At 40.0% G+C, this 13,615-nt stretch overlaps 1 pseudogene; it reads left to right on the top strand.

Moving 5' to 3' along the window:
* Positions 1 to 782: 782 nt before the first annotated feature.
* LOC125164720 (UPF0711 protein C18orf21 homolog) lies at positions 783 to 11,908 on the top strand (annotated as a pseudogene).
* The last annotated feature ends 1,707 nt before the right edge of the window (positions 11,909 to 13,615 follow it).

Below are 13,615 nucleotides of genomic sequence, written 5' to 3'. Positions count from 1 at the left end.
CAACAGACAATTCCCCAGGTACTTTTCTTAAGGCCAAATTACATAAAAGCGGGAGTACAAGAAGCTTCACTGTCGTGCCGCCCTGCAGTCCCCATCCGTCCACCGCCCGGGCCCTGCCATCAGGCTGGTTGGATAGCTCGGCTTCCGGCACTTTTTACTCAAATGATTCAATGTTTTAGGCTGTGAAATACACTGGTATTTCAGCAGCGGTCTGGGAGGGCATCTTGGACAAGAACAGTGTATTCCGTGTACTCAGCAAGCAATTTTGAACCACTCTGCAGCGAATACCATGCTAGCAACAGCCATAAACCTGCAGAAGCCGGAGGTCATGTGGCAATTTATAATACGCAAATCCTCTATTACACCAGCATATGTTCACTGGCAGATGGGCGGCGAAAGCTGTCGTCAGCTTCTGTTATCACAGGGACACGGCTGTCTACTAACTCACTGATGGAAACATGAAGCCATTAACCAGATAAAGACGGTGGGTTGTTGAGGAGATGGGCATAGCAGGGTGCCAGCCTGACCACGGCAGCATCCCAGGCTGAGATGACGCCGACAGCTGCGTGTTGGGCTCCGCCACAGATGTCACACGGGTCATTTTGAGCAGTTCCATCCTGGCATTTCTGAGCTGCCCTTCCCACCAAACAGTAGAACACAGTCGCCCCCAAAGTGGTTCTGGAAGCTTGCTAATTCCCTGGCAGTGGGATGATGCTTAGGGAAATCGATTCTGCTCGGCTCTGGGTGCCCTGTGAGGGAAGACCCCGCAGTGTGGGCAGCTGATGGGAGGTTTGAAACCAAAGAGAATCTGCAGCAGTGCTTGTGTGAGAAAGCGGAAGTGTCCGCAACGACAGAAAAGGACGCGTGAGGGAGAGACACAAGGCACAGCCTCAGGAATGTGCCTGGGCTTCTGGGCCACAGAAGGGCAGACAGGTAACCCTGGAGGGCAGAAATCAGAGGGGAGATTTTGTGGCAATTTCAGCCCGTTTCCTCAGTTCTGGAGTTTGATGGTCAGCAGATTCTTTCCCCCCCGTTAAACTTCATGTCATTCCTACCTATCACCAAAGTCTCTCTCCCATTCTTTCTCCCTTTTCAATAAAGAAATTTAAACTTGTTTCAACTCAGTATGTGTCCCGTGATTGCTGTCCGCCTGACAACGTGCAAGGGAGCATGCAAATGCAAAGTAAGAGTGACATGCTTCCTCCCTTAGGGACCTGAGTAATTTTGGAATGACATGATCCATGAAATGTTTGGAGAAAGATATAACACAGGATATAATCAAGTGTCACAGAATGTATTAGAGGAAATGAATGTCACTGGCAGGTCAGGAAAGGTGAAGATCGAATCTGGGACCAGGTACAAGAGAGGTGGTGGGACAGGAAATGCACCATGAAGGAGGAAGAGCATCGGGACAGAAACGAAATAGCAATACTTTGAGTAGGTGTGCGTTTTCATTGAGGAGATGGGACACTGGAATGCCCCGTGTACTCCTCTGGTCCAGAAAAGCAGATTCTGCCCCTGCAGATCTGGTCGCTGTGAATGAGAGTTGTGATGCAATATGAATGAGACTTGCTGTTTATAGATCTGGCCACTGAAGAGTCCACTGGTGACAAAAAATATCACTGTTGCATAATATGGAATCATCTGTCTTCTAGGTGAAAAAGCTGAGAGGCAGATTTTGTAAAGAAGTGGATTCTGTTTACTTCCCTCCCAATTTTAGGTACCAGTATCAGTGAGGAGTCAGGTGTTCTCCCTGAAATCCTGAATTAAATGCTTCTTGGAATACTGGAAACCCAAGGAAAAGATCGGTTAGGGAGAACTTAGCCCAAACCTGGCAATAAAATAAGTGCAATGTGGCAAAAATCATTTTAATTATAACCTCTTGTTTAAGTAGATGGAAGATGGGTATAAAACAAATATGACATGTCCCCTGACTTTATTGCACGTGACTGTATGTACTATGTCCTCTGGTTGGCACAGGGGAAACCTATGCACCCCAGGATGAGCAAAATAGTCACCTTACCTAGCTCTAGTTCACAAAATCATTGAGGCCTTCAGTTATCATTCCTGTAAATTATTGACTCTACAAAGAAAATGGCCGTGTCCTTGATTTTTGCAACAGTGATTATATTATGACACTTGGCAGATATGATAATCATTTGAGAACTGTTTGCACCATGAATAAACTAGGTATTGCCTGAGTGACCTGGCAGGGTGTTTGTTTGTTTGTCTGTTTACCTTTTGACTGGTTTCCCATTCACACATAGAGAGCTGAAATGGGTGTAGTTTCAACCTTACAACAATCAAAAAATGATAAACAGCAAGTTCATAACTTGTCTGAGCCCACCTCCAGGAAACTGAGCAAGACAACCAACCGGTCCCAAATCTAAGAAGAGAAAGGTACCCTCAAGAAGAGAGGAAATGCCTTGCCTGCTTTACCAGGGCAAGATGCAGCCAGTGAGAAGAGCTCAGCCCAGGTGATGGAAAATAGGTAGAAACTCTGCATACCCTGCCCATCTAGGGTGAAGACCCTGGGAGCCCAAGTAGAGAGGAAGTTCACATCTTCTTGCAGAATTTTTCTATGTCAATTTTACTGGGCACTCATAGAAATATAGGGGAAATCCCAAGAAAGTCTCCCTTGTATGGAACTGGGGGAGGGAAATGGTAGCCATGGCAGGAGAAGTGAGGAATTTCACCAAGATCCTTCTTCCTTATCTCCCTTATGGGAGATGATCTTTGAAAAAAATTATCAAGGACAAAGCCTTAATCATTGTGTGGGGTAGAGGATGGGAGTGGGGGAAGGACAGGATACGTGAGGACCTAGGCCTACAGCTATGGGAGGAACGGTGAACTGAGGATGCCACATCCCTGGGACCAAGAGTATGGTGCCTGCCTAAGACTGCGGCTTATTGAGAACAACAGAGAAAACACCCCTACACACACACACTCTCTCTCTCTCTCACAGACACACACACACACACACACACACACACACACACACACATTGCCAGGTTAGCAAGTTTCTAGTAACATGAAATTTACTTGCAATAGGTAAGAGACAGACTCTCTCTGGGACATAGCTCCCAGGGAAGACCAGAAGCAAAAAAAGAGAAGACATTTGAAAAAAGGCCTCTGGCAAACTCCCATCCTAAATATATTTCTAGAGGATTAAGCCTGTGGTGTCTGTCCTGAGAGTAACATTAGCCTAACAAGCTGCAAACCCAGCTCACCTCCTAATTAGATTAACTCAACTCTCCACACAGCGGGTTACCAGAAGAAAAGTCATGCCCATTTCCAAGAGTTACAAAAAATATTTACCTCAGTGTCTATAGTCTGAAAAGAGTTGTCTGGCAGGGCTCCTGGGTGACTCAGTGGGTTAAGCGTCCAACTTCGGCTCAGGTCATGATCTCACAGTTCGTGAGTTCAAGCCCTGCGTCGGGCTCTGTGCTGACAGCTCAGAGCCTGGAGCATGCTTAAGATTCTGTGTCTCCCTCTTTCTCTGCCCCTCCCCGACTGACATCCTGTCTGTCTGTCTGTCTCTCTCTCTCTCTCTCTCTCTCTCTCAAAAATAAATAAATATTGAAAAAAAAATAAAAATAAAGAGTTATCTGGCTTTCAACAGCAAAAATTAGGAAGCACACCAAAAGGGGAGACAATCCAAAGCAGAGTCAGATATGCCCCAAGTCTTGGAACATCTCACAGGGAAGTTACTAACCATGATTAATATGTGAGAGGCTCTCATGGGAAAAGTAGGCAGTATGCAAAATCAGATGGTAATTTTAGTGGAGAAAAAAATTTAAGAAAAAAACAAATGGAAATACTAGAAATAAAACCATGTAACAGAAAATGAAGACTTCCTGCGAGAATATTGTTAGTAGACTCTATACGACTGAAGCAAATATTAGTGAGCTTGACAAGTCTATGGAAATTATCCAAACTTCAAGAGCATGTGAGAGCGGTGGGGACATACCAAACAGCCTAACGTATATGCAACTGAACACACAGGAGAAGGGAGAACAGGGCAAGAAGAAATATTGGAAGAACTGAGTATCTGCTGAATTTTTTTACTTGGCGAGTCAGTCCTTCTAAAGGGTGAATCTCCTTAAAAACTTCTCTCCACAAAGTCTAATTTATTTCTTAAATGTTCCTGTCTCAGCATATTCCTTTGACAAGTGAGAAATCACTTTCAGACTAAAGCACAGATCTAGTTTTGTGTGAGCTACTCATCTCTCTCCATACAGAACTTTTGATGGTGTTTGGCCAAGAACTCTAGTCCTGAAAGATAGTCTATGAGTGAGAAAATTATCAAGGACAGTAAATTTCAAAAATGCAGATTACAGTCTCTGTCTTTGATTGATCACAAATCAGATTATGAAATGATCGATTATTTTCTAAATCTGTTTATTTTCTAAATCTGTTTGACCATATACTGCTTCTTTCCACATAATATTTATTAAAATTGTGAAAAACTAATATTATAATTAGTTTGTGGTAATTATAAACAAGAGTTTAATGCTATTTTCCCTTCTTTTTTCTTTATTTTTTTCAGATTTTTTTTTTTCAGGTCTCTAAGGCCTTGTATGAACTGGGCCTTCACTGTTTCTCAAACTGAATCTTCTGTTCTCCATTAACTCACTGTATTTTAATTCTGTTGCCCTTAATCATTCATTCTAGATTCATTTCTTCCTTAAGGCCTTTGCATTTTCTGTTCTTTCTGCCCCAAATGCTTTTGTTAGGTATTTGTACGCCTTTCTCTCTCATTCAGATCTCTGGCAAACTTCACCCATTTTGACAAATCCTTATTAGCAACCTGTTCTAAATTACCATCTCCCTCCATCATCCTTTATCCCTTTATTCTGCATTATTGCGTCATTGCATTGATTACTACCTAACATTACACTTTGCATTCTTTGTTTCTCATCTGACTCCTGTTGACAAATGTAGATTCCTTAAGACCAAGGACCTTGTCATCTATCTTAATCAATATCCTCAGTGCCTAGAATGATAACTGATATCATTCTAGAATGACAGGGACTAATAAAAATCTTTCAAAGAGTGAGAGAGTAATGGATTGGTCTCTATCAGGTTGCATTCTTCTTTGATCCATACTTAATTGGCTTAGCCAACCTATCCATAACAGAAGTGATACACTAATTGGAAAATATTCTCTCTCTTGATCTTACTTATTTAAAAAATCAGTCATTATAGTATAAAGGCTTTCTGACGTCAACAACTATAATTCTGTTGCTCTAGTTTTCTTCTTCTTAATTGATCTTGTGCCAATTTATGCAATGTGGGGGCATCTGATAATGTACTGTGCTAGCATCTCACACAAGAGTTATTATGGGCCTGATTTGAATAATACTGTGTAGCTTCCCCTAACTTAAATGGACAAAAAAGTTATTATTTTGCTCTGGGAGATTATCTACTATTTTTCAAAAAAATGATTCCTGGGGGTGCCTGGGTGGCTCAGTCGGTTAAGTGTCTGATTTCAGCTCAGGTCATGATTTCATGGTTCATGCCTTTGAGCCCCATGTTGGGCTCTGTGCTGACAGCTCAGAGCCCGGAGCCTGCCTCAGATTCTGTGTGTCTTTCTCTGACCCTCCCCCACTCCCTCTCTCTCTCTCTCTCTCCCTCAGAAATACATAAGCATTAAAAAAATTAAAAATTAAAAAAATGATTTCTGGTCATGCATTTCAAATTCATGCACTGAGCCGTTGAGTTAAATTTAGTCTGGTACCTTGCAACAAAATTCAAACTAACCATAGCGTTGCTATTGGTTTCTATTGTTTTATAACTACTACATGTAAAAGTTGACCCTGTCAGGTAAGTGTGGTGATAGACATTAAAACACCAGAGAGCTTGAAAACACACACACACATACACACACACACAAATACACAAGCTTTAATTCCAGGGATTTTAATTAGTGTGCAGGTAAACTTAAGAGTGGACCTTTTAAAGCTCCATCTGTTGATTCTAAAGGGTAGCCAATGTTGTGGACCAGTGGTCTAGTTTAGGGAAATGTTAGGACTATGTATAAGTAAGTGAAATTGGGGAAGATATGGGTCAGGACAGACTACAACTCAGAAGACAAGTTGAAGAGACGAAGGTTTCAGGAAAGACCACGCAATCAAACAGTTGTCTACGTGGACCATACTGGCACAATAGTCCATCATAGAACACTTGGAGTCATAATAGTCTAAGACTCTGACAAACTGGCACAGGGCTGACTGTGGGCTTCTAAGCTTCAAGCCCTAAACACACTTACTTTGCATCTCTGATTGCTAAAATGTCCCATACCTCATTACCACCTTAGTTTCTGTGAAGATGTTGGCATCCTCCTCCTGCTTTGAAAGGCTTTCTGTGGCTTTTGACATGGAGTTTCCCAAAATGTTCATGACTTCAGGAACCCTATATTCACCCCCAGGGGTGCTTCATCTTGTATCCCTGCTTGTACTTTAGGTTCCTCCATCTCTACAGTTGGGGTACAAGAGGGATTCAGACTCAAGTTCCTGGAATCTGGGTCTGTTCTAATCTCAGCCCTAAACTGTCTTGACTGTAACGAATTAATTTTAAGCTACCAGTAGAAAACCATCATGCATTTCAAATCTATGAACTTTTTTTGCTCTTGTTTTATTTTAAATCTCATTTAACTATAGTAGCAGCTGTGTTCCCTCTTGCTCCTGTACATGCTCGCTCTCTCTCTCTCTCTCTCTCTCTCTCTCCTTTACTCTCTATGTATATAAAACCCTATATGTGAATTTTATGTAAGGAATATATTGCCTTGGAAAGTAATCTCAAAAACAACAACAAAAAAGGAAGAATATTAAAGTGTATATGGCAGAATAAAGTATTAGAAGCTCTATATCAATCATCATACCAGATAAAATGAACACATAATGGGGATTTGTGGTATAATAGAAATACATCTAATCTTAATCCCCAGGTCCTGGGACAACGCTTCAAAAACTCTTGGAATTTTCTAATAATAGGAGTTTCTTTGTTAGGTTAATGAGGTGATTTATGGTTTACGCATGAGGGTGCCTATCTGTCTTCATGAGTGAGGCTGATCATTAGAAGGATCAGCCATGTGATTAGAGAGTTGGAACTTTAGGTCAGCATGACCTCTAGGGAAGGAAGGGGATAGCTGGAGACGGAGTTCAAGCCGCTGACCAATAGTTTAATAATTATGTCTAGGTAGTGAAATCCCAATACAAACTTTAGAGGAAGCTTCAGATGAGCTTCCTGGTTTGTGGACATATCAGTGAACTGGGCAGTGGTCCCAACATCACCATTATAAAGTATTAAAATATTTCTTTCCAAAAATAAAGACCGTATTTGAATATAATAGTGATTGAATCTAAAGTTCTTGGCCATGAATGGAAGACTAAATGTTTGTGCAAATACTTGTATTTACAGGCAAATTTTCTATTGGAATGCTAGTTTCTGACACCAATTTTTTATACTGAATGGGTGTCTTGAAATAGAATTTAATTCATTTGTTTATTCTTTCTCGATTCAAGAGTAAACTAATTTGTTGCCTACATTTAAGGAAATAGCAGAACTAAATTCTTTGAATTTTTATGAATTATTTATCTTTTCTAACACTTGAGACCATTGAAACACTATTTGTTTTAAATGTTTTGAAGTTTTTATGTTTTTTCTTTTAACTAGTCAAAAATAATGAATTTTGCAATCAGATTTTTCACTTCTATTGTCAAGTTTTAGTGTAACATTTGATAATAGATTATTCTGTACTGTTCTTTTTTTAAAAAAAATTTTAACGTTTATTCATTTCTGAGAGACAGAGCATGAACAGGGGAGGGGCAGAGAGAAAGGGAAACACAAAATCAGAAGCAGGCTCTAGGCTCTGAGCTGTCACCACAGAGCCCAACGCAGGGCTTGAACCTGCAAACTGCGAGATCATGACCTGAGCCGAAGTTGGATGCTTAACCGACTGAGCCACCCAGGCACCCCTCTGTACTGTTCTTTAATATAAAATATATAAAATAATGGAAAATTTGAAGAATTGAATACATTGAGGATGAGCCTTCATTCTCCTATTTATTATCTTCCTCTTAAATATTCTTTTTACCCTGGTTCCTGCATAGAAGTTTGACATAGATGGAAAAATAAGGCAAAGTCAGAGGTTTAAAAAGATAGGTTTTGACTCTGGGAATGAAAAGGCAAAATTAACAATAACCATTTCAAATGAAATGATTATCAGCTAGATATTTTTAAAAAGCAAGAAAATAGCCCATTTCCAAAATTCAGCACACATAAAAACTTAAGATAATGAAGAAAAAACATATACATATATGTATATATTTGTATGCCAGAGTGCACGTGTGTGTGTATGAGAGAGACAGAGGAGTAAATGAAAACATTTGTCAATGAATTTGAGCTAATTATTAGAATAATTTTGAAATAGTCTTTTTTCCAAATTACAGAATTTTTTTTTGAAATAATGAGAGGCAACACACACTGTAGTTTTGAAGTGTGAATTTTGAGGGGTGCCTGTGTGGCTCAGTTGGTTAAGCATCTGACTTCAGCTCAGGTCATGATGTCATGGTTCGTGGGTTCAAGCCCTACATCAGGCTCTGTGTGGACAGCTCAGAGCCTGGAGCCTGCTTCAGATTCTGGGCTTCCCTGTCTCTCTGCCTCACCCCCACTCGTACTCTGTCTCTGTCTCTCTCTCTCTCTCTCTCTCTCAAAAATAAATAAACACAAAAATTAAAGTGTCAATTTTGAAATCAAACATTTTGAGCATCTCAGCTCTTATAAATCTGGGCAAGTTACATTTCCCAGTTAACCCATCTGTAAAAAATGGATATATTTTAGTAACTGGGTGAAGATTTCTGGTAATGTAAAACACCTACTTCATCAGCACCTGTAAATGATAACTAATTTGGCTTGAATGCCTTCAGACCTCAAAGTTTGGGCATATAAAGGAGGATGTGAAAGAAATATTTAGGAAAGGAAACTAGATTTTTACAAAGGTTGCTATGGACTATCTATTGAATAGCATGTATTCCCAAGTATGAAAACAAAGGATGGAGCTTGTTTAAAATGACTCTTTAGCCGTTCATCTCTTTTCCCTGAACTCTGAGCCTCTCTGAGCCTACACCACATAGGCCATGCTTTTCCAGGATAACACAACCAGATGTTAAAAATGCGCCCTGGTACATAATCACCATGAATAAGAGGAAGTTCTTTTCTACTTCTGATTTTGCAGGGGAAATCTTGTCAAAATGAAGCAGGGAAGTAGAGGAAAACTCCACTGTCTAATCCACCATTTCTTTGTACATTTCAATCCATGCAATTAATAAACACTTGAAACCATTTAATTGGGTCTGTAGTAGAAGCATGAAATAGTCTCTACCTCTTTCTGGGGTTCCAATAGGTTATCATCTGTTTGCCATTGAATGGAGTCTCAGGGATTTGGGGCTTCTGAAGTAGATATATCATGCTGAGTTGCGTTTGAATGCTAGAAACAGTACCTTCTGATTTTCCTAAACTGTCCAACAGTATAACAAAGTCATTGAAAATATCTTTAAAGATAGTCACTACTCACTCATTTCAGGGCAAATGTATGAAGGAGTATAAAATATAAAGATGCTACTCATTTATGTATTAAAATAATCAATTATTTCTTGAAATTATTTTTCAAGACAATCAAAATGTTTGGCTGTTATTCACAAAGTCATTTTTTATTGTAGTCTGACTCTTTGTAGAACACCTCAAAATTAAAGTATTTCATAAGTTTTTCCCAGTCCTAGAAAGAGTGTTAGTGTAGAAAAGCTTATGTGATTTAGTTTTCATGGCATTTGCCAAATTAAGTGAATCTAAATGTAAAAGTCAGTTAATATTAACTATTCTAAGAAGCAAGCTGAACAAATCTGAGTTTAGACCTCCTCTTAATTATTTCGCAGTTTATCCTCTTGGCTGTGTTCGACTAGAAACCCAGTAAGCTTTGGCAGCACAAAAAGTAAATCCCCTTTCCTTGACTCAAAACTTCTTAAACTATGCTAACAATACAGTCGGGGTTTGTGGACAGTCTTCTCGGAAATATAAAGTTTATCTTCTAGGCTGGGATTAACAACATGGCACCTGCACTTAACTTTCTGAAGGTTCATAGTCACTTTCTGTCTCTAGCGAATGGAAGGTGCTTTCACTTTGCAAAGCAACAGCCTGAAAAATGCTGGTAATCCAAGTTTACCGTGTGGTTTAACTTTCAAAGGGTGTTAGAGCTTTTGATGACAATTTTATTTAACTTCATTTTCCCTAAGAAGTATGTTTGTTTTAAAAATCTGAGCTGGGTCTTCTGATTTCCCTATCTATCTATCTATCTATCTATCTAACACCATAGTCTGTGTTTGCATGAGTCCAGTAAAAATCCTCTATTTTGAAATTGGAAGTAATTGAAATTCCTCTGGATTTTTGCCTTTAAGACAGATCTGAGGTCTGGCTGGATGGCAGAATATACTGGAAGTGTTGAGCTAAAACTGGCAAAAATATCTTGCTGTAACTGTTACACACCTGACCACCTCACTTCTGGTTTCTTTTTTTTTTTCAATGATACAATTTTCTGACTTTGTGTAAACATATTACTCACAATAAAGTGCAAAGACATAAATCATGAGTACAAAATGAGGCAGGAGAGGCCAGGAGTACATTAATCATTTGTGGGGCACTGTGATCTAGCAAAAAGTACTTGAGGATTGATTATATCTTGGCTCTGTTGTGTATCAGCCCAAGGCTGTAGGCCAGAGACTTGAATGCTTCTCTGGTCTCTTCTGCCAACCTGTGGATAAGAATACAAAACTCCCTGAGATTAAATGTGATTATAACAACGTTAGCTGTGAAGTATTAAGATGTTATTGTTTGACTAGGCATTGTTTTAAATCTTTTTTTTTTTTTAATGTTTCTTTATTTTTGAAAGAGAGGGACAGAGTTGTGAACCGAGAGCCAGAGCAGAGAGAGTCAGAGACGCAGAATCTGAAGCATGCTCTGTACTGTCAGCCCAGAGCCCAATGCAGGGCTCGAACTCACAAACCCTGAGATCATGAGTCAGACGCTTAACTGACTGAGCCACCGGGCACCCTGGAACTGTTTTAAACCTTTACATCAATTAAATTTCACAACATCCATATGAGGTGGGTACTATTATTACCCTCAATCTATAGATAGGGCATTTGAGGCACACAGACCTTAAGACACCACACCAGTGCCCCTCCACAAATAAGGAACATACTGGAAACTCCACTTCTGGAGGAGTTTCCTTATCTCACCAGGTTTCACCCAGAAAACCAGAAATGATAAGATAGAAGCCCAGGCCAGGCCCACTGCCTCCACCACGGTTCATTACGTGATGATAAGAACACTTTTGAATAAAAGTGTCCATACTGTTTCCAGTTTCTGGTTCCGAGTAATTTTGTACTGTGCCTCAAACCCAAGCCCAAACTGACACCCGAAACACAGAAACTTCTTCAAAGAAATTATACATGGTTTTAAAGAAGCAAAAATTGTGAAAAAGCACAAAAACTACAAAAATGTATTGTTTCTTGCATGTGAAAGATGCAGTACAATAGTTAAACATCATCGTAAATGTAGAAGCTTTCTGTCAGCATTGAAGGTCAACACTGCCGGTCCTGCAAGGAAACTCAGCCTGAACACATCAGAGAAGAGACTGCAAGTTCTTCAAACCTAAATCATGATATGCCTGGTTCCAAAGGTAAGAACTCAGCACTAACGTTCAGAATTCCTATAACTGGATACAACACCCACTTCAAAGAATGTGAGAAAAACAAACAAATGCTTCTCTCAACTAAAAATGTAGCTTAGTCAGAGTGAATCTCCAAAGAATCCAAAGGTATGTTTCAGACCCATTTCATCTTCTCTGTAAAGGATAGGCTATGAAAATAAGAAACGTGTAATGTAATTTCTAAAACTAAAGCTAGGGAAACAGTTTTTAGGGGCGCCTGGGTGGCTCAGTCGGTTGAGTGTCCAACTTCGGCTCAGGTCATGATCTCACCACTCATGAGTTCGAGCCCCACATCAGGCTCTGTGCTGACAGCTCAAAGCCTGGAGCCTGCTTCAGATTCTGTGTCTCCCTCTTTCCCTGCCCTGCCCCCACTTGTGCTCTGTCTCTCTCTGTCTCTGAAAAATAAACGTTAAAAAAAAACAGTTTTTTTTAATAATTTTTTTTCAACGTTTATTTATTTTTGGGACAGAGAGAGACAGAGCATGAACGGGCGAGGGGCAGAGAGAGAGGGAGACACAGAATCGGAAACAGGCTCCAGGCTCTGAGCCATCAGCCCAGAGCCCGACGCGGGGCTGGAACTCACGGACCGCGAGATCGTGACCTGGCTGAAGTCGGACGCTTAACCGACTGCGCCACCCAGGCGCCCCAAGAAAAACAGTTTTTTAAAAAACTTCTCTTTATTCTTTCAACACATGGAAACTTGATCTAAGAGCAAACTTCCCTTGGCACCTTTCGATGTTTACAGAGAACGAATAACTAAAAACTGCCTACCTCACAGGGTGCTTGTGAGGATCAAAACTATATGAGATCATTGTAAGCAGTAAAGATATATGTGAACATTGAAAAACAAAACCAAAAACTTAGGCAGTCTATCAGCATCTCACTCCTAGCCGTGGCTAAGGTTGCCTCTCAAAAATGTACATAAATGCACCTGCACCAAAATCAACATGAAATGCTTGTTTTCTTTCTTGTCTTACTCCAGAATGCTTATGTTTGTTGCCATAATTAGTGCTGGGACCTTGGAGAATTGATGGAGGGTCACTGTGGTTCCTGCTGTGCTGAATGCAGCTCAATTCTCACTCACTCAACTTTCTATCTAAGGGGTCTTTCTGTGGCCCTGGTATAAAGAGTCATGCAAGAAAGGAATTTCATCAACTACTTCCCATTAAATTGCTAAATGAGACCACTTTTAGGAAAATTTATATTTTAAGATGACAGAGGAATAGGAAAATGGTAGACCTAAGGGAAATAATTATGAATGCAATTTCAATGTCCCCTTGAATTCTTTGCGAGGAAATGAAGAGCTTCTAAACACAAGCATCTTAACTAATCATCCATCCACCAGAGGAGAGCCACGGGATAGCTGGGTAAGGTATGTGAGTGGACCATCTCATCAACTGTGTGGTCATTGGGTCTTCAGGCCATTGTCTTTACTTTCTCAACTGAAGAAACAATTTGGTCCTATATGGAAAATGAAGTAAAACACAGGCACAGACCTATATAATTTTTTCAATGACGTGTTGTTTTTCTCCTCCATAATACAAATTTCTCAAGTCACAAGTAGTAGGAAACACTTCCTTCTCTGAAACCTTGACAGTTTTGAAGGCTATGATCCTTTTTATGAAGACCAGAAGCCTGAGAGCTTATGTTATGGGTTAGAGTCGTAGCATTTCTGGGATTACTTCTATCACTGAGATAGGTACAGAGGATATGTGATTAAAGACACCATACCCCACTCTGATGATGATTTTAAAGGCTAATCTATGAACCATCATGAAACTTTATTTTTGTTTTAGTGTCTTCTTTTTTCCCCAGCCAAACGTCTTTTTTTCCTCAGGTCCCATTATT

The sequence above is a fragment of the Prionailurus viverrinus genome, chromosome B1, assembly GCF_022837055.1.
Source record: "Prionailurus viverrinus isolate Anna chromosome B1, UM_Priviv_1.0, whole genome shotgun sequence".
Taxonomy (NCBI): Eukaryota; Metazoa; Chordata; class Mammalia; order Carnivora; family Felidae; genus Prionailurus; species Prionailurus viverrinus.
Note: the sequence above shows the minus strand (reverse complement) of the source record. Positions and strands in the feature narration are given on the sequence as shown.